We start from the raw sequence: 19,893 nt of genomic DNA, 5'->3' as shown, positions 1-19,893 counted from the left end.
TATGGTAAATAGTGGATAAACAGATACAAGCACATTGCACAAGGTAAAAATGTAGTCAAGCAGAAAAATTTGAGATACATTCTAAATTTTAGAGTTCACATCCACAAACACCTCAGCAGAAATATTCAGTTCTCAATTATATAGACTTTAAAGATCCTAGTAGATTTTTAGTACAGTGGTACAATGTTTGTTTACAAAAGCCACAGATGAAAACTTTCCAGTCAGGTTCCTCCCCAAAGAACTTCTCTACTGCAAATTCTACTTTTTCTCCATATTCTACAGATTACCTTGCTAGAAAAATAACTTCTTTCAAAGATAGAAACTTTGGAAATACTCTCAAATTTCACAGAGATTTAAAAAGAGTATTTCCTCAGGCATATAACACTATGTTAATCAATTGGATCATCTTTAAAAAATATTCAAAATGCTTAACTCCTTCAGCTTTTTCCCTCCATGTTACCCATATATTATGAACCTTGTAATCCTGCTAGTTATATCTAAACTGAAAAATTTTCTCCTGTTTACTACTAGAATAAAAAGTTATCTCACTGAGCCTAATATAATGTTGAATACAAAAACCAAAGTGCAATTTTAAGAAATCTTTGTTCAAAAAGGGGTGTCTCCAATCTTTCTTATCATACATCATCACTTTTTTGGGTAGTGTCTGGCAGCTGTGAACAAAGTTTTCCAGCTATTTATCTGTTTCAATCACAATAGGCTGAATCATCACCATCTCTAAATAATTTTAAACCATGCACATGATACATAATAAAAGAGTTTGATAGAAAAATGCTCATTTTCCATTCAAATTTTTAAAAATAATACTGCAGATTTGAAAATAGTAAATTCTTGGGGGCTCTTACATTAAAAATATTCTCTTGTCTTTAGTCATTAGAAAAGGTTTTTCTCATATTTTCTCTAAATACATGATACTAAGAAAGTCATGCTACAAGGTATGCTTGAAGTTTAAATGGGATTCCTGGACACTTTGTGGTCATTGTTTGACAGGAGAAGGAAATCAGCGATAGAAAAGATCACTGAGAAGTTGCATGGAGGCAGTAATAATCCAGGTTTTCTTACTGACAAAATAGCTCTTCAGATGACATGGACCCTCTGGTTTTTGCTTATCCCCATAGGAATCAGTTATAAAAAATCATTCTGCTCAATTCAGACAATTTTTATTTAAGCCAATGATTTCTATTGACTTTTCTTTAATTTTCAGCCTCAAATATAACATTACTCTGTAAAAATTTATATGAATGTACAAGGTCCTTACCTGCTTTTCCATAGGTGGTTTCAAAATATGCAGCAGAGAAACCACCACTGGGGATGAAAAAGAGAATATTCTGCCTGAAGTAGTAGGTGTCAATAGGCAGAAGGCTTTGAAAACACCAGGATGTTCAGGGATGATCACTTCAGATGCTTTTCCTCCTGGACTGTTTTCCCCATAAATTACTTTATCTGAATTAGTTTCTATTACAATCACTGCTATTAGGGCCAGATGTATGTGTCCAGAGCATACAGTAGCTACAGTTTGACCTGAAGAACCCCATGCTTCTTATTTCTAATTAAAAGGAGCATAGAGAACTCCTAATTGCAACAGCAAATTTTTATATTATGCGTCTTCCTATTTGTTGATTTGCTGCTGGACAAAACAAAGTTGACACCTGATGTTCTATTATTATCAGGCAGTGATTGATAACAGCTCCTTTCTTTCACGCAGAAGTTGTAGGTTGCTTCTTGTTCATCTTCTCTGAAAAAAGAAATAATAGAAAAAACAAAGAAAATGGAGCATTTTGAGTAACAATATAGAAGGGAAACATTCTTTATCAGAAAAGTTTAAAACATTCTGCTTAGGATTTCTGGAGAGAGCTGAGGCTCGTCCTTGCATAAAGACAAAGAAAAGCACAAGTTGAACACGCAGTCTTAACTACCACAGCCCCTTCACACCATCAGGCATAAGACACAGATATATATGGGTACAAGCACTGGGATATATTGTGCCAAGAAGAAATGACGATTTTGGCAAAAATTTTTTGTGTGTTTTGGTGAACAAAAAAGTTGCACACCTAGTTCAACCCACCAAAACCTCTCCTCAATAAGTCCTCTAGTCCTGCTACTAATTTTTTATAGATCAATTATTTAATGCAACTGCCTTTTAAAAGAGGTTCTGTGGCCTCCATTTGCTCACTTGTGCAGACAAAAAAAACATCATACTGAGATCTCAAGTGTTGGAGCAATTAAAAAATGAGAAAGATGCTGTTCTAGGATTTTCAGGGACATTGCACTTCAAAATCTTCAATTTTACAATTAGGATAACTTCCAATGTGTTTATAACCTTAAGAATGTCAACATGTTTCCATTATCTACTGTGTACATATTATTTTGAACCTACTTCACAGTGCGGAATATATTAATGTATTTATTTAAATTCTGATAAAGTGGTCCTTCAGACACTTAAGGACTTAAAGCCTTCATAAAAATCTTGAACAGACAAGAATTTTAAAATGTTGAAAAATCATTAAATGTTAAATAAGGACTTGCATATATTTCCATTGCTTCATTAGCATTTTTTGATTAAAAATTACATGCAAAATTTACAAAGAGAACACTAAGGGTCTAATACTCTCTAGCACTTAAGATTTCACCAGGGCATATTTTTCAGTTACAGAAAAAAAAAAATTAAAAGAATAGAAGAGAAATAAAAAGCTTAAAAGAAAAAAGGGGAATGAAATTTTTTTATCTGGCTTTGAACATGATGGGCAGACGTGATAGATGCCAGCTCTTGTATATTCACTATTTCTGTCTGATAGAGGGTCAGTCTCAAAAGGTGACCTATTATGTAGGGATCTGAAAAACAGATCTCATGGGTGTCATGGCCTTTTACATTATGCTGAAAGGCTCTGACAACTAGTACCCAGTCTCTCTCCCCTCAGCTTTCAGAGGGCTTCAAAGTTGATATGGCTGGCCTCAGGCAGGTGCTCATTGAGTTGTGCCTGTAAAACTGCTTGAAGTTTTACAACTGTGTTCCAAAAATGAATTATGTAAAAATACCCTCTTGCTTACTCCTCATCTGCTGTCTTTTTGCAGTTAAAGCCATTTTGTATCCTTCTGAGACATAATTTCTTTTCTATTCTTAATTGTTTCATCATTTTCATACAAGGTAAAAAATTGGGATTATACTGGACCAATGCAGTCATATGTCAAACAGTCTCAAGAGGGCAATTCATTCCATTGCCATTGTAATGCAGAGATCAAATACACTGTTGTACATGACATGACCTTCATAATTATTTCAATCATTTCTGCCTCTCTTCCAAATTTAAAAGCTCAGATCCCAGCTGATTTCAGGTATATAGTTCCTAGGCCTGCAGGGGATTTTAATCACATTGTTGTCCACCCCGTATTTCAGAAGGATGGGGAAGAAATCACTGTGTCATTGGGCCAACCTCTTTGCATCTCCTGAAACAGATAAGGCAGAGAGAAGACTCACACACAAGAAAATACAAAATAACTATTCATTTAATTTGGAAGCTAAAGACACTCGATATGAGAATGAGAAACTATGTTTCTATACAAAGCAAGCTTTTAATTCCTGTATCAAATTATAGCTACCATATGATTTATATGTGAGATTTTATATTCACAAAACCCAAAATGTTTTCACAATTTCTGTAATAAAGTTCTATAAATGTAAAGCAAACTGAAGTTTTATAAATGTAAAACCAAGTGAATAATCTACTAGGAATAAATTGTTAAATATATTTCTCTATTTGTTTATTCAATAAAAATCTATGCCTTTTTTTCTCTGAAATCATTAACCAGATTTCTTTGCAAAAAATTTTCCCTCTTTAGAGAGCAAAAATTGCACATTCTTGTGCATTTAAACAGAAAATTTTCATATCCACATAACACTTGTCAGTGTTTGTCTGCACAGTAAGTAGCACAGTTGGAGATGAGGAGATGCACAGTGGGAAATGAGGGTGCTCACCTGATCCTCTTGGTATCAGCTTTTACTTGGCAGAACCAACACCAGTTGGGAGCTCACAGAGAATAAAGTTATTTGTGGAAAATTAGTCATCCATAAGGTCAAGAGAAAATTTCTTTTTCCAATTAACTCAAGTGCCATAGATTTAAAACTTTGAGAACAGAACTGTAGCCATGAAAAACCACAACTTGATGCTATGTATTATTTTGAAGGTGTTTTCTTTTCTATTTCTTATTAATTTGAATTGAAACAAACTACCAGCTTTCAAAGAATCTTTTTTTATGCTGACAAAGCTGAAGTATCTTCTGCAAATCTTAACAAATATTTTCTTATGTAGGCTACTATGCAGGGTGATAGTTGATTCATATAAAACTTAAACCCTATGAGTAATTCCATTCAGTTCATGGTATTATTCATACTCTTTAATGAAGATACACATTTAAGTATCTTGACAACTCTTTAGAATATACAGGGTCAATTAGAGAATTAGGGACTTTTCATGTGGGCTGATTACCAACTTCCCCTACTCCCCCCCTCCCCCAGAAGTCCATTTTTGAATCACTGAAGCCTCTTAGAATTCTGAACAACTCATACGGGAAAAAATTGTAAAAAACAAGAAACAGAGTTGTAAAATCAAACCGCACTATGTTGCTGGCTTATGAGGCAGACTACGTAGGATAGTGTAACGGGTAAAAAAAAAAGCAGACTGACTTACTTTTTCCTAAAAAATATATTTTACCTTGCATCTGTGTGCCCAAGTCCCTCTGGAATTTTAAGAATGTAATGCATAACTAATTTTAAAACTAAACAAAATTACCGTCTCTTTTTCTGAATGTAGTTCAAATGTACACTTGTGCAAGTTTTGGGTTGTTTATTTTAAATGGCAAATGGAAGATGGACCCATACTGACACCAAGAAACACCAAAGAAATCCCCTGGGAAAGGCCCAACACAGGTCATTACACCCACTGTCCCTCCATCTGGCTAAACAGAAGCAAGAAGTTTTCTAGTCTGCCACCTAATTAATAAGAGCACAATTCCAGAATTCATTTGCAACTCAGTACTAATGAGTATATATTGACAGCAAGAGTTTCTATTTTAGACATATTAGTGAATATAATTGTATTCCATTCCCAGTGATTGGCATTTTGGATCACACATCATGAAAGAGGGTGGAGATAAAGTTTTCCTCTCTGAAGAAATTCAGTGTTGGATACCAGGGTTCCACAATAACAGCCAAATCAAATTGTTGGAACTTAACACTGTGAAGCACTTTTCTTTCAAATTACTTGATGATTTTGAAAACCTGAATCCATCTCTTACTATCTGTTTTTTAATCCATATGGAGCAGCAGTCCAAACTAAGATCTAGAATTAAAACTACTAAAACACATTGGAAAATCTTTGCACAAAAACGAAAGAACAAGAACTAAGTTAATTCTTTTCAAAAAGCGGTATAATTTTCCTTCTTTGTATTTATAGGAATTCAGATATATCAACTGTATTTTCCCATTGATCTCACAATTTTTCCATTTCCTATTAACCTGTGATGAATTTAAATAACGCTATTTCTTAACTTGATGCTAATTATCAAACTGCAGCCAGTGCTTGACAATAATTACATGCATTTCATATGAATAAATAATTTTTAAAAGGGCAAACATTCTGGTACTTTCAAATAAACTCTTTACTGATCTGTGTACCACAATAGTCTTCTCTTGTTCTGTTTATTGTCTTCAGAGGTATCAACACTGAAGGACAGGAAAATAGCACTGCAGCTTGTGTAATGCCCAGCAACAAGAATTTTAAATGCCTCACTAAGGGTGATATAGAGAATTGCATCACATTCCAGTGGAAAGAGATGTTAAACACAAATATCAACACAACATTCAGAGGCCCATATAAGAATCAGTGAGTGCAATAACAGGCATTTTGTAGGCAATAATTCTTTTCATACAAGTTTTCAGACTACCTTAAAACCCTAAGCCCTCTGGTAAAATTGAACTATTAACTGTGATGAAGCATATGTGTGTAACACTTCACAAGTGGCAAAGCTGGACAAAATGACATACAAGACAGCTGAATATGTTAAAGCATATTCATGAAGTAAGATTGGTTAGAGAAATAGAATATATATACATATTATCAGTAAGAACATCCCTTTCCCTGACAATCTACAAATTTACATGTCACTACACAGTGCCAGTTATTAAAGTCTTTAAAATTGCCACTTAAAACAAGTGTAATTTAAATATCACAGTATTTTCCTTACTTTTTTAAGGTTACCACGTATAAGTGACAAATGCAAAGTCACACAGGTGTGACCATTGCAATTGGAGCTATACAGAACAATTCACAGAAATGTACCTTTACTAAAAAGATACACTTAATTTTTTCTTACAGAGCATCCAGAGTCAATGATTGAGATCTGAGAGCGTCGCATCCTTGATTGTACATGAGCGCAGCTAGAAAGTTTCCGATGAGGTTCCAATTCAAACACAAATGGAGTGAGAAAAATATTCTTATCACTTATCATGGTGGCATAGAGAGATAAACCAGCTTCCCCTAAGCGCGGGCAAAATGAGGATCTGATTCCAGGAGCATATTTCCATGGGACATCCCAGCAAACAGTATTAGGACATCTGCTGCTTACAGCAGGCATCAGTTTGCAGGTGATTATAAGGAAGCAGCTACACTTCCAGCAAGGGCTAAATTTTGTTTTCACCTATTAAATCAGTGCTGGAGCTGGCCTTTTGTAGCAAGCTAAATTAGCTTGGTCTTTTTTTTTTTTTTAAAAAACTGGGATTTTCTGAAGCCAGTTCTAAAGCTATTCAGTGGACTACAGTATGTGAAATCACAACAAATATAGTTACAACAAATTTTTCATGAAGTTTAGGTCCTGATTCTGTCTTCATCCTTACCTGTGCCTATGTCTACCTGGAAGTCTGTTCAGTATACAGACATCTACAATCATAACAAAAGCCTACTGTTGAAAATAATAATTTACACTCTAAGCTGAGCTTCTTCATAATCCTCTAATACATCATATGGAAATACCAGTGCTTGTACATGTAAGGATGTGTGTATGGCATATTTGAAGATTTCAAATTGATTTCAAGATTGACACGTATGCCAGCATGAAAATACACTCATTTACACGCTAGGAGACATTATGGTAAAGATAATCCAGGGTACAGACATATGGATTCAACTAGCAAACCCTCTTCAATACAAGCATTTTTTATGAATATGAAGGCACGTTAGCAGATTAGAACTGATGTGCCCTATACTGAAGAGAATTTCAATCTACATAGCTAAAGAATAAGCCTAATTTAGTTTGCTAGGTCCAGGATTTGCTACCAAAGGAAAAAAATGAAATCTGTTTGACGCCACATGCCCCTTTTATCTTTCAAATAAAAAAAGAACTCTTGACAGTCATAGAAAATATAACATTTGTCCTCTGTAATTTATAAAATAGCTGTACATATAATTAATGATCTGAAATATTTAAAATGAAATATTCAAATTATATTTGTGTAGGAAAAATGGGCCCCTATGAACTCAACATTTTTAAAAGCATTTTATCTCACTGTAAAAATAGTAGAACATTTAGAAGAGAATACTGAAAGAAACAGCATTGGTGAAAGCTGCGGTTTGTAATTGCAAAGTTAATTATCTTTCCTAAACCATCAGTTGTCACTTAGATAGACCAGATTCTAGCAGGCTCTCAGGGGACTGACTTTATTTCATTCCTAATGGCTTGGGACCCACCATTTTGCTGTGTCTGAACATTTGGTCACTGAATGCACCATTTATGGAGTATTGTTTAATTAAGGGCAAATTAAGAGAACTGTGCACAGAATTTAATTTCATATCCTGTGTAAATTCTTTTAAAGAGGGTACTAACTATAGGCATTATAACTTTTCATTATCCACTGTTTCTACAAGGTATTGACAATTTATTGTTTGCAACAGTTAAGAGTTTTGTTTACCGTTTGGGGAATTCTGCTGGCAGTGCAGTTTTTTGCCTCATCATTCCATTAACCCCCTATATGCCACTTTCGCTGTTTTGTGATCAGCCGTATGTTTGAAAATCCACGTTTTTCTCATATATGTTCAAGTATACTTCCATAACAAAATAAAACAAGGCTAGAAGAGAAGATGTACTATATGCATATGCACACAGTGCACATGTGCAACAGGAATTCCTACAGGACTAGAGGAAACTACAATGTCTCCACTGCAAGCAGCCAAAATTAACTGAAACTCCTTATGCTGTTGCCTCTAAACAGCGAGTAAGAAAACACAGAGATCTAGAATATTCAATGCTGTACAGAACCTCCTAGTCCCTTCTTGGCAGAGACACTTGCATAATTTTGATGTAGTTTCCATTAACAGGTTCTTCAGCTATTCCACGTGACCTTGCTTTTCTTTCTCCCTCATTCTCACCAAGTCCTTCTGCTTGAGCTTCAAAAGCTGTTTGGATTCTGATGCAGAACAATGGCTGGAATGCCACCAACACAAAAAAATCATGTTTACTGAAATCAACTAAAAATTGTATTTACTAGCAATAAAATTATTGCATCTGGAGTGAAGAACCAATTACATTTTATGCTCACAAAAGCATATAGCTTGAAAGTAGTTATTAAAAGTCTTTGAAAGTAACAATCTGTCTCCAAAGAAAGCAAAAACCTTTTTCTAGAACATTTTAATAATCATAGAGGAGATGCATGCTGTGGAGCAAAGGTACTTCAAACAGTACAAAACAAAGCTTATATATATCCTGCAAAGCTAGCTCTAATCTAGGTAGAGCACGAGCATGGAGCACAAGTAACTGCCAAACATCCAGGATATATTTTACAGAATGAGCAGAAGCAAATAAATCAAAGGGTCCTATCAGAAAAGAGATAGAAATGGTTAGCAAAGCTTGAAGACATCCACTACCCTTATGCCAAACCAGTGGCAATACTTGATTTTTTCAGGAAGATTGCATAAAATTATTCAGAGAGGTTAATTCAGCAAAGCTAGTAAGAGCTATGCAGAAAGGAGCACTGTTTTCAATCCTCAGTAAGCAATCTCTCTTTCACTTCAAGTTCCCTGCTGTTCTCACTTCCCGGTGTAGCTGCTTTGGCTGAAGAACTTTGGTAGTCACCCCATTTCTTTCCTCATACTTCTGTTCCAAGAGGACAAGAGTGAATTGCAACATTTGCAAATTGACTTCACAAAATACCAACCAGGATAGCCAGAAAACATGTATTCCTAGTTAAATTGCTATTATTTCCATATTCCAAGGAAATTACTTAACCACTGGTCTGGGATTTTGATGTGATAGAGGATTCTGCTCTCTGTCTTATGTAATAAAACATGTCCCCATCTTTCACTTACTCCCCTAAAGATAGAAGATCATTGATATATACCACTACTCTGAGTAAATTAGGATAGGATCATAATAAAATTAATGTTTAACTATTTTTACTTCCTAGCATATTTTTTAATGGTGCCAAAGTTGGTAATGCAAATCATTAGTATATATTTAAAAGCTCAGAGCATGAAGGATTGTTGTGGTTGTTGTTGTTCCTCTCTAGATATAGCTGCCTGTTTTGTAGGAAACTGGATCTTCAAAGCATGTCTTACTGGAGAATGAAGCATTTAATTTTTTTAAGGAAGCTCATTTGTCTGCTTAGAAAAAGCATATGAAATTTCACTGCAAAAGCAATTATAAGAAAAAATTAGCACTAAGAATGAAAGGACTATCTTAATGATGACTGTAGCATCACTGACATGACATTATAATACTGTAAGAATTATGCAGCATCCAAAACCTGTCAAATGAGATTTAGGAATATAGTTTGGAACTTATCCCCTATTGAGTTACTGTCCATAATCCTGATACAAATCCTGTAAAGTGTTCGTGTGAGGTACTCCATATGCTAAGGGTAGCATATAATTTCAAAGCTGTCAGTTTTAATTTCTGTTTTATTAATTTTCCCATAAGTCTACAGACATACATTTCAGAGGATATCTATCAAGTAGATAGTATACACACAAAGAAGCAACAAAGCGATGGCTTATCCTGACATGGTGCTTCACCATGAAGGCTTCTCACATTGGAAGGAATAAGTGTAAACACCACGTTATGAGAAGCAGGTGGGAACATATTGAAAACCTGGAGGACCAGAGATGAAGGACATAGGGATGAAGCACGGATTCAAGAGAAAAATATGGATTTTTGTGTGCATGCAGAACGAGAATGAAGGGGAGGACCTGTATTTGAATTACAGGTCTACACCTGCTTAACTTTTTCAGTCCTACCATCATATTCTTGTCCTTAAAGGAGAACTATGACAAGAGTTAATTTGCCCTTTCTCTGAAAAAGCAGCTACGATCACACTACCTGGAAAGAGAATCCTTAGATATCTTCATAAAATTCTGTGTCTGCCTGTGATTAGTTGAAAGAAAAATTATGTAGGAAAATGTAAATGAAGAACAGGCCCAAGCCTTGTCTAAAAATCCAGTAAACATAAAAGTTTGTGGGAACTCATTGCCAGACGTATTCTTTTCTAGTAGAATGTTTAGCATAGGTTGATCACCTCCTGTGGCAAGGATGTGAGAACCTGAAGTAATGCATTTGACACAATATCAGTTTTCTTTGTACTACACAGCAATTTGCACTTTAACATAACCGTGAGCCTCACATTTAAAGGGCAGGACTATGAAAATGCTCTGAATTTGCATATTTTCTTGAAAAAACATCATGACAGGAAAGCCGTGTCAGTAGTTGATCCCACATAGACCATGGTTACCTTTATCATACTTTTTTCATCTTTAATTCCCATGTAAAAGACAAGGAAACTCAGATATAAGCTCTCTAGGTACACCTACACTGCCAAATAAAATAGGGTGAGTGGCTGAAAACTGGATTCTTGATTTTTCATACTGGTTAACTTCTCTGTCACCTTTGACCTAACCCCAAGTATCATCCTGGGCACAGTTTATTCTCATGACAGATTCCAAAAGGGATATGATAACATTACCAAGCATGCTTCCCTCTACCCGACATTATAAACCATTTTCCCAACTGTACTTTTTCAGCCAGTTTACCTCCAAAAAAACCAAAACCACCAAAAAAGTCATAAGACCTGGCAACAATGTAGGATTATAAAATTATAGGACCAGCCCCTACTCTGAATGATACGTTCCTTTACTAACTTGGTAACACAAAAACTGAAGAAAGGAATTTTTTCTAACAATATCACTAGGGTTCTATTGAGCATTTCTGATATGAATCTCTGAAATAGTTTAATGGTAGAATCAAATTAATTTCCAGATATCTGTCAGTATAATAGAGGCAATTAGATCATGTGTAATCTAAGACTGGTTTTAAAATTTGCTGGCATCATGGATCACCATTGCATGAATTAATGCAAATGTTTATATTTAAGTTAATACTTTATGAACACTGCAGTATGTATAATATTTTTATCATGTAAAATAAATTAATGTATTGAAGATAATTAAGTTGCAATGAAAATGTGTTTTGATAATTTGCTAAAAATAACTGAGGCTAAATCTATTTCTGTCAAGAGCAAATTTGAAATCCAATGTTCTTTATTTTAATCTCCCCACTTTTCACTCTCCCTCAGATAATCGTTCTTTAGAATAACAGCAGCTATGTCTACATGTCAGTGCTCAGATTACAGAGGTGCCTTAGACCATCTTGTGACCACAAGCATAAATCTCAGATCTTTTATCCAGTGGTTGAGCTCTAGACCTGTAAAAAAATGAGCCAGTGCTCAAGATCGAAGTGTTGGCTCTCCATAAGATACCATCTGGACTCTGCAGCTAAGATTCAAACACCGGGCATGGCACAATCGTGTGAAAGTCAATCATACAAATAGCTGCTGTCATTTTGTTTCCCCTATATATTGAGTTTGACTGCCTGCATAGAGTACTGCCCTCTCACTGTCTTTCCATGTACTGAGGCAGACACAATGAATGAGACCAATTGCATTTAACACAATTTTCTTTCACAAAAATAAACATTTTCTGTTATGAGCTCTTACAGTGTGAACTACTTTCTCTAAAACAATAATTTTCAAATAATTTGTACACACATAATTTTTCCATATTCTAAAAGACCATCAGGAAGAGTTTTTGATGATTTATTGCAGTCAGAGAGAATTGGATTCTTAACATGGAAATCATTTGCCACAAAAATTTGGAGGATTGATTCCATAGTTCTGATCTTATCACTTCCAAAATATTTTAATAGATATAACACATTAGGATTCACCACTGAGGATCCCAAGAGGTGATATTCTGACTCTCAGATATCTCATATATCTCTCCAAAGATTCAGGCCTTGAAATTTCTGTCTTGTATTAATACCACTTTCTTAGAAACTGAGGAAGTTTTTCATTTAGCACAGATGCTCTCTAGATCGTGGTCTCCTTCAACAGAGGAACTACATTCTCATATCTATGTGGAAAAGCATCTCAATTTAGTCTTGATGATAAGAATAATTCTTACTCATTCTCTAACTCTGAGACTAAAATCTTTCAATGGTGTCCCACCCTAAAATCTGTTAATAATAATAATTTTTTAAAAGAATAATTTCTAGTGTGATTTTTATACTGAGAGTGTCTCTTTTCTTGCAGAAACAGTTACAGTACAGCATTCTTTGAAAAAAAGTGGAAGTATGGAGGATTTCTAATCCAACTAAAATAACAGTTTACCTGACTTTGTTCTTAGCCACAAATCACAGGAACGCTTCCCTACAGCTTGGCAGGTGTGATTTGGAGATAATTGCAGCAAAGGGAGGGGGCCATCTCTGGCTTGCAATTCTCCTAGAGAGACTGCAGGTCGCTTTTCCTTCTGTGTAACCTTGTATGATAATTTGTCCAATTCCACCTGTCTGCTAAAGTAGGTCTTACAGTTGGGTGTCTGTGGTTAATTGATACTGTTCTGGTTTAGTACAGCTTCTGTGCTAGTCACAGGAACAGGCAAAAATATTTTCAAAGTTGAAAACTAAATCTGGAATCACTACAATATCAGTATTTTGCTTAAGAGATTTGCTAAATGGTCAGTCTGGATGCTATTCTTTTCAAAGAGTTCAAATGTGTTGCAACTTTTAAATTAGAAACCTCTTCTTAGGAAGAAATACAGACGTACGTACTGCAAAATTTAAATCAGAACTGGAAAATGGAACAAAAAAAAAATTTCCATAATCTCTTGGCTGTGATAAATAAAGATATGATAAAATAGTCAGGTTGACCTTGGCAGTTTAGTGCAAAAACTTGTTCTCTGAAAGTTCATGGATTTGGAAGCAAAGATCTCATCAATAGCCTTAAATATGTCCACAGACTGAGAATGAAGTTGAATCTTAGATACAGATCCTGTAACTAGCCATCTGGATATTAGTTCCCTAGTTTTGCAAGGAACTTTAGCAGGTGCCTACATTTATATTTTAAGTATTCATGGACAAAAAGTTAAGAATGTTCACAGGAACCTTGGCTGAACTGTTGGCTGCATATCCAGACAATAAATCTATTTATAGACACATACATATATAGGCCATATGACACCAACAATCCATATTGTATATGCTAACTCAGCTGAAGGCTTCTCAGCAGTGTAGGCAGAATAAGTTTTATGGAAGCAGCAATATGGGTCACAGCAGATGGGAGAAAGAGGCTAAAAAGATTCAGTGGAGGCTTCAGCGGACAGAACAGATGGGTTGTGGGGGGAGAGAATGGGGTTTCTGGAGTAAGACTGGAGCTTGCATCTCAGAGGTCAATGAAGGTCCCTGATATTCTGGGTACAAAGTGATTGAGAAGACTAAAAAGGCTGGAGAAGCTAAGTGAGGCTTTAGTGGGGTTGTGTTATCAGGGTAGTGACAGCTCTTCTATCCCTCTGCGCTTCTGAGACCTTGACTATTTTCATGGGTGATCTCCCTGTTCCTCATTGTCCTGAAGCACAGAACTTTCACCATCCACCCTTTTCTCATCACCCATGGACCCATCCTCATCCACCACCCTTTTCCTGATAGGAAGGCCTGCAGCGTCCCATCCTCCCACAGAGGCAGGGCCTGCTCCTCCCGGGATAAGCAGCAGCAGGGCATTGAAAGGGACGGCTGTGACAGATCACCTGGGCCACACACCTTCCTGGAGGAAAGGCAGACAGAAAAGTGACCATCCTCTCCCTAAGAGGCTGCACATCCCCAGCTTACACCCTGCTTGTTCACTCGGTGTTAGCAGCAGCAGGAGAGGAAGATGGCTGTGTGAAGCAGGAAACAAAGACCTGCTGTTCATCCTGGAGAGCCAGGCCCCATCCCTGGCATAGAGGAAGCACACAGTCTGCTGCCATAAGCTGCTGCCTACCTTGTCGTTTGGCTTCATGCAGCTCCGTATGCGAGTGTGACTGTTGTGTGTATATACATATGTGTGTATGTATATAGTTTAATCCAAGAAATAATTATAAAAACACAATAATGAGCTTCCAAGTATTATCAAGCCTATTAAGCTACAAATAGTTCATTGAGGACCAATTTCTAAGTGCTAAATATTACAGCTAGATTTTGCTTTTATGCAAAAATCAATGCAAACACATGAATCATTGAGAAGCATGCTGCAGCCTTCCAAAGTCAGTTTCTAATTAGCAATCCATTGATCCAAGTAGCTAGTGCTACAAATAACACAGAAAAAAAAAAAGTGTTCTACCAAGTGTACCGAAAAAAGAGTCAATTTTTTGCCCTCTTTTAATTAATTTCAATTCTTTCCAGAATTGAGGAAAGTGCCAAAGTTTTGCATCCCTAACACTATTTCCTACATTCAGCAATGTTCCTCCTTTCATTCAGTCCCATCAGTTAGAAAATTTACTCAGATTATGCACAGGAATAAAACAAATACAGAAAATAAATAAGGGAATACTAACAAAAACTAGCTAACTAACTAACTAAAACTAACTAACTAACAAAAACCCAATTTTTTCCTTGCTCCCTTCTTTTAAGAGGGCAATTGAGCCAGCTTTACTACCCACTACAATAATTTAGTGTGCCCTAATGTTTAGACAGATATTTAGGAAGGTGAAAAATTGTTATCAGACTGGAATGAAAACTAACACAATCTTAAACTTTTATTTATTTACTTAATTTATATATTTTGTTCTCAGAATAAAGCATCTTAATATGCAAATCCTTCACATAAGATTGTCCATTAGCTACAGAAATTTTCAGCCGTGTCCTATAGGAAGCTAGGATTCACCACAGCTAAAAGTCATAGGAATGACTTCCAGAAGTAAAGAACACAGATTTCACCATGGATATTTTCAATATGAGAAAGAAAATCCTACAAACTTCTCTAGTTGAGATCCCCTATTTAGATGTTTTGCCTTTTCTGTGAAAACAAGATATTCTAAGATTAAACTGAATCTTACAAAATGGCTGAACACAGTCAACATAAATTTAAATATTGCATAGTAGCAGATCTGTGTCTTGCAAGTTTTCTGGTTAAAATTTCTGGTCTGGCTAAGACCAGAGTTAAGTTGAGGTTTTCTGCAAAAGAACCATTATTCAGTCTGTCTTCAGTGATGTATGGGGTCACCATCTGTCTTCATTTGATGGTATGTATTTGTATTTTCCAACCAATGACCTTCATACACCTTCAATTTTCAAATAATGTCAAGGCTTAAAACTATTTGCTACATCTCGGGGTAAACTGAACAATTTTAAAAACGCATTAAAATGTGAGTTGCATTCTCTAAAGAAAGCCAGTCTTCAATATTCACATAATGGTGCTAACTGAACAGCAGCAGTAATTCCAAAACTCAGTGAAACACACCATTCAAATAAAAGTTTGAGATACCTTTTCAATTCAAGAGTTCAATATCTGCAGAAAAAAACTGGAATTTCCATCCTTCTTAGTACCTGCACATTCAGTTGTTTGTTTAGAAAGAGCAGCTTATTTTATCTTGGTGGAGTATTTACATCAAAGTAATTTCCTCATTAGAAACAAAATCTTCATCATTAGGGTACCTTTTTTATGCCTCAAAATTGCCTCAAATGCCTCAATGCCAAAAATGCCTCAAAATATATGGCTTCTCAGGGAATTTTCTGAAAAGTGTTTTAATAACTCATATTTTTGACATGGGTACATGCATCTGATCATGAACAAATTCCAAAGCAGCAGCTTGAATAACATGATTGTAACTAAGGAAATTGATGAAATACAAATTTACAAGAATTTGTAGGTAAAATTATGGAGCAGTCCTGAGGCTTAACAGAAATTACTAACAGAAATCCTGCCTCATAATCTTTATAATCTTAACACTGTATATCTACTGTGACTATGGTGAAATTTTATCTTGAATCTAGGGATGATTGCACAGATTGAAAATGGAGTAAAAGTTTGATAAAAGAATGTACAACATGACAAAAGGAATCTTAGCTTGTTGTAAAGACTTCTTGTTATAAATTGAGTCAGACTGATCAAAAGCTATTGCTTTGTTTCTGTGATGTGTCTTGTAGCACAGCGCTTAGACACTGAACACGGTGAATGGGGTCCACAAGGCATATTTATGAGCTGAAATTTCACAAAACCTACAGAAATCTTCAGACAAACATAGTTTTCTCTTAAATTTCAATACATTTAACACAAATTTCTGTACATTCTGGCATCCCTCTTTTGCTCTATGTAAATTTTCTGATGATAAAACTAGTAACTGTATGAAAACATTTTTTATTTGCTGTTGGCAAACATAATGATTTTAAGCATTTTATAACACATATTTATTAAACTATCATTGCTCTGAAATACTCTTGCTTACATAGTAGGCAATAAGGGAAAAAGAAATGCATCCCTCCGTTTTCACTTCAACTTATATATCCTCAAATACAGAAAAAGTTACAATGAAGAAAAAAAAGAGTGGTGTCATTAGCTTAAGAGCAGGCAGGATGCTTGAGTGAGAATTATATATTAGCAAATGTTCCAGCAGTCTGATCTCATCAGTGATGAACACAGAGCCTGCTTCTCTGTTTAAAGATCATTAGAAAAAACATCAGCCCTATTAATGCATAAAATTCTCTGCATTGTTGTCACATTTCTTCTTGTAGTTACCTTTCACTGAATGAAAACATAGAAAATTTTTCTGTGTATTCCTGTTTTCTATGAAATTTATAATGGCAATACTCTTCAGTTTTCAGTTTACATGCCTCAGTTATTTTGATATAACTTTGCCTGCTCTTCTGATGTGCCTGCAGGATTCATGTATGCCTTCTAGTATTCAGGAAGGCAAAGCAGAAACTTCTTGAGAAGCAGCTGGTTGGTCTAATGAGATATTTAGAAACAGGATGCTACCAAAACAGTGGGTTGAAATTTCTGTTGAAACACAGAATTTCTGTTAGGTTTCCTTTAGATTGAGGTACAAATGTGATTAACCCTAAAACTCTACCCTTTGAGTAGTATTCCCACTGATTCTCTAGCATTCAGCAGTGTCTTCTTACAGTAGAATTGCAGTGGTCACTTTTCAAAGCTCAGCATTTGCCCCAGGTTGTCAAGCCATTATCTAGAATGAAGTGATGAGAGCAACAGGAATCAAAAGCTTTTAGCTCCTAAAAATGAGAAAAAAACCCTCTCAAATCTCAAAAAAAAAAGCTACTCCTTGCTTTAAACTCATGGAAAAGTGTGAGAGCCTCAAGTACTAAACAAATTGCCAGTGCGATCATGTTCAACAGTGAAAATACTTGGCTACTTATAGAACATTGTGCCTTTTACGTGTTTTGCATATTTCTCCTCTTCCAGGTTTCAAAATAACCCTGATGCTCACAAGATTTTGAGCTGAGATTTAGGTGGCAGCTGGAAGCCAGTAATAGGTGATCCATGTGAAGTCAAATTAATTTCTTGTATGTCTTAGAGGTTAATTTAGCAGTAATCCAGAAAAGCTATCTGTAATTTCTTCAGCTGTACATAAAACCTGTTTCCTGATTGTCAACGGTTCTAATCTTGAGACTATTGTACCAATGTGAGTAACTAGTACTGTTATTGCTTGAAAAGACACAGAGCCATGGTGAAATCACAGAGCGCATTATGGACATTTAAGTCCACGAGAGAGTGCTGTAAACTCTGAATTTACATTGTGACAGACACAGATAAGCAGGGAGAAGCTTCTCTGAGTTTGTTGTTTTTACAGGCATACTTGTTCCCTGAGCATTCCTTCCACATGGGCTTAGCAGACTGCACTGTGGTGTGCAGGGTATTGTACTGCCACTTCTGGGTCAGCTAAAACTCTGTTTGCTGTAAAACCTTGCACTGAATTCTGCTCCTGGATGCCTCAACTTTATTCCATTTTCTAAGCTTCTTTGTGAATTGGGCCTTAATGAATGTCCAAAAGTCACACTGAATTTAGGTGATTTGATGCTTAAATGTATACCTGTCTCACCACTGAACATAAGCAATAAATAATTTTAATACATTGGGAAATATGTCTCACAGGAAAAAGCACGTTTCCTTGTTTAGAAGGTAAATAAATAAATAAATAAATAAATAAATAAATAAATAATGCAAGGCCAAATAAATGCACATGTGCCTGATCCAAAACACATTAATTTTCTATTGAACATTTAACAGGAAAGCAAAGAAAATGACTTCAGGTATAAATGAAAAAATAAATAAAACTAAACAAAGTTTTCTTTAGAGACATTTAAACACTAAGATCAAAGAAACTGCCTGGTACTCTTACTAAATTACAGGCAGCCAAGACTGTTTTGCAAGCACAATATTCACAGTGGAATTTCCAATAGTTTTTTGCCCTGATTCAATGCTCTCAGAAGCTCATTATTTCAAGTCCTAGCTAGCTGCAGAGAAGTTATGTGAGAGTTAGGCTGACATTGATAATACATTAAAAAGCTTAGAAGCACATTCTACAGCACCTACTTATGGTAGAGATATTTGTAACATGAAACAAATGAAACTATTAAAGTATTCCTGCCTTTGACATCTATAGCCATTCAAAGCTGAGAGGAAAAAGAAAACAGAAAATCTTGTCAAAAAGTAGTATTTTAAAACGTCTCATGAAGAAAAGACTTTGCATGATCTTTCCCTTTGCTGCTGCAGTCATGAAGGAGTAGAAGCAGTCAGCTCTGAAGTGAAGAACTGCATATAGAATATGATTTATTTCCCAAATCTAAGGAAGCATCATACCAGTTATAGAGAAAATTAATATTCCCTCTCCAGGCCAGGCAATGACTGAAGAAATGGCGTTGTCTTTAACAGAGACATTAGCCAAAATTCCTCAACGTGTCAAAGTGTTTAATGATTGCATGCTCTGATTGGTACAATCTTTCATAAATTTGTGTTGCTACTGTATCCAGACGAGCTACTTCTGTGCTTCTGATCAGTATATACATCTTCTAATATATACTTTTGGGGCTTTGATTGACCCATAATACTCAACAAGATGTTAAAAGCACACAGAAAAGAAGAAAGATGCAAGAACATTCCATAATTCAGTTCTATGCATAAGTCTTTAAGAGTACTTAAATATCATCATATAAAGGCTTGTACAAGGTCCTCTCTCCCCCAAAAACAAAAACATTGTTTTTGTTGCAGGTGCAGTGGCAACATTTTCTTTTGTTTTTTGAAAAATATCAGTGAACAAAACTCCTAGGACTCTGTAAAAGCCAAGTATTTCCTAGTCCTGTTCCTTTTATATTTGATCATGCAATTTTCAATGTATTTTGCATGAAATAAAAATATATGTATTTTTACGTGTATTTTTACATCCAGAAACTAATTCTTTAACATTCCCCAGATGGAGAACATCCAGAAACTTATTCTTTGCATTCACAGTTACTAAAATCAAAAGAGGACAGAAACATACACTGTTGTTCTGTGCTCATGTTTACAGAATGTTT

Source organism: Ammospiza caudacuta, chromosome 1 (genome assembly GCF_027887145.1).
Source record: "Ammospiza caudacuta isolate bAmmCau1 chromosome 1, bAmmCau1.pri, whole genome shotgun sequence".
Classification (NCBI taxonomy): Eukaryota; Metazoa; Chordata; class Aves; order Passeriformes; family Passerellidae; genus Ammospiza; species Ammospiza caudacuta.
This window is presented reverse-complemented; position numbering follows the sequence as displayed.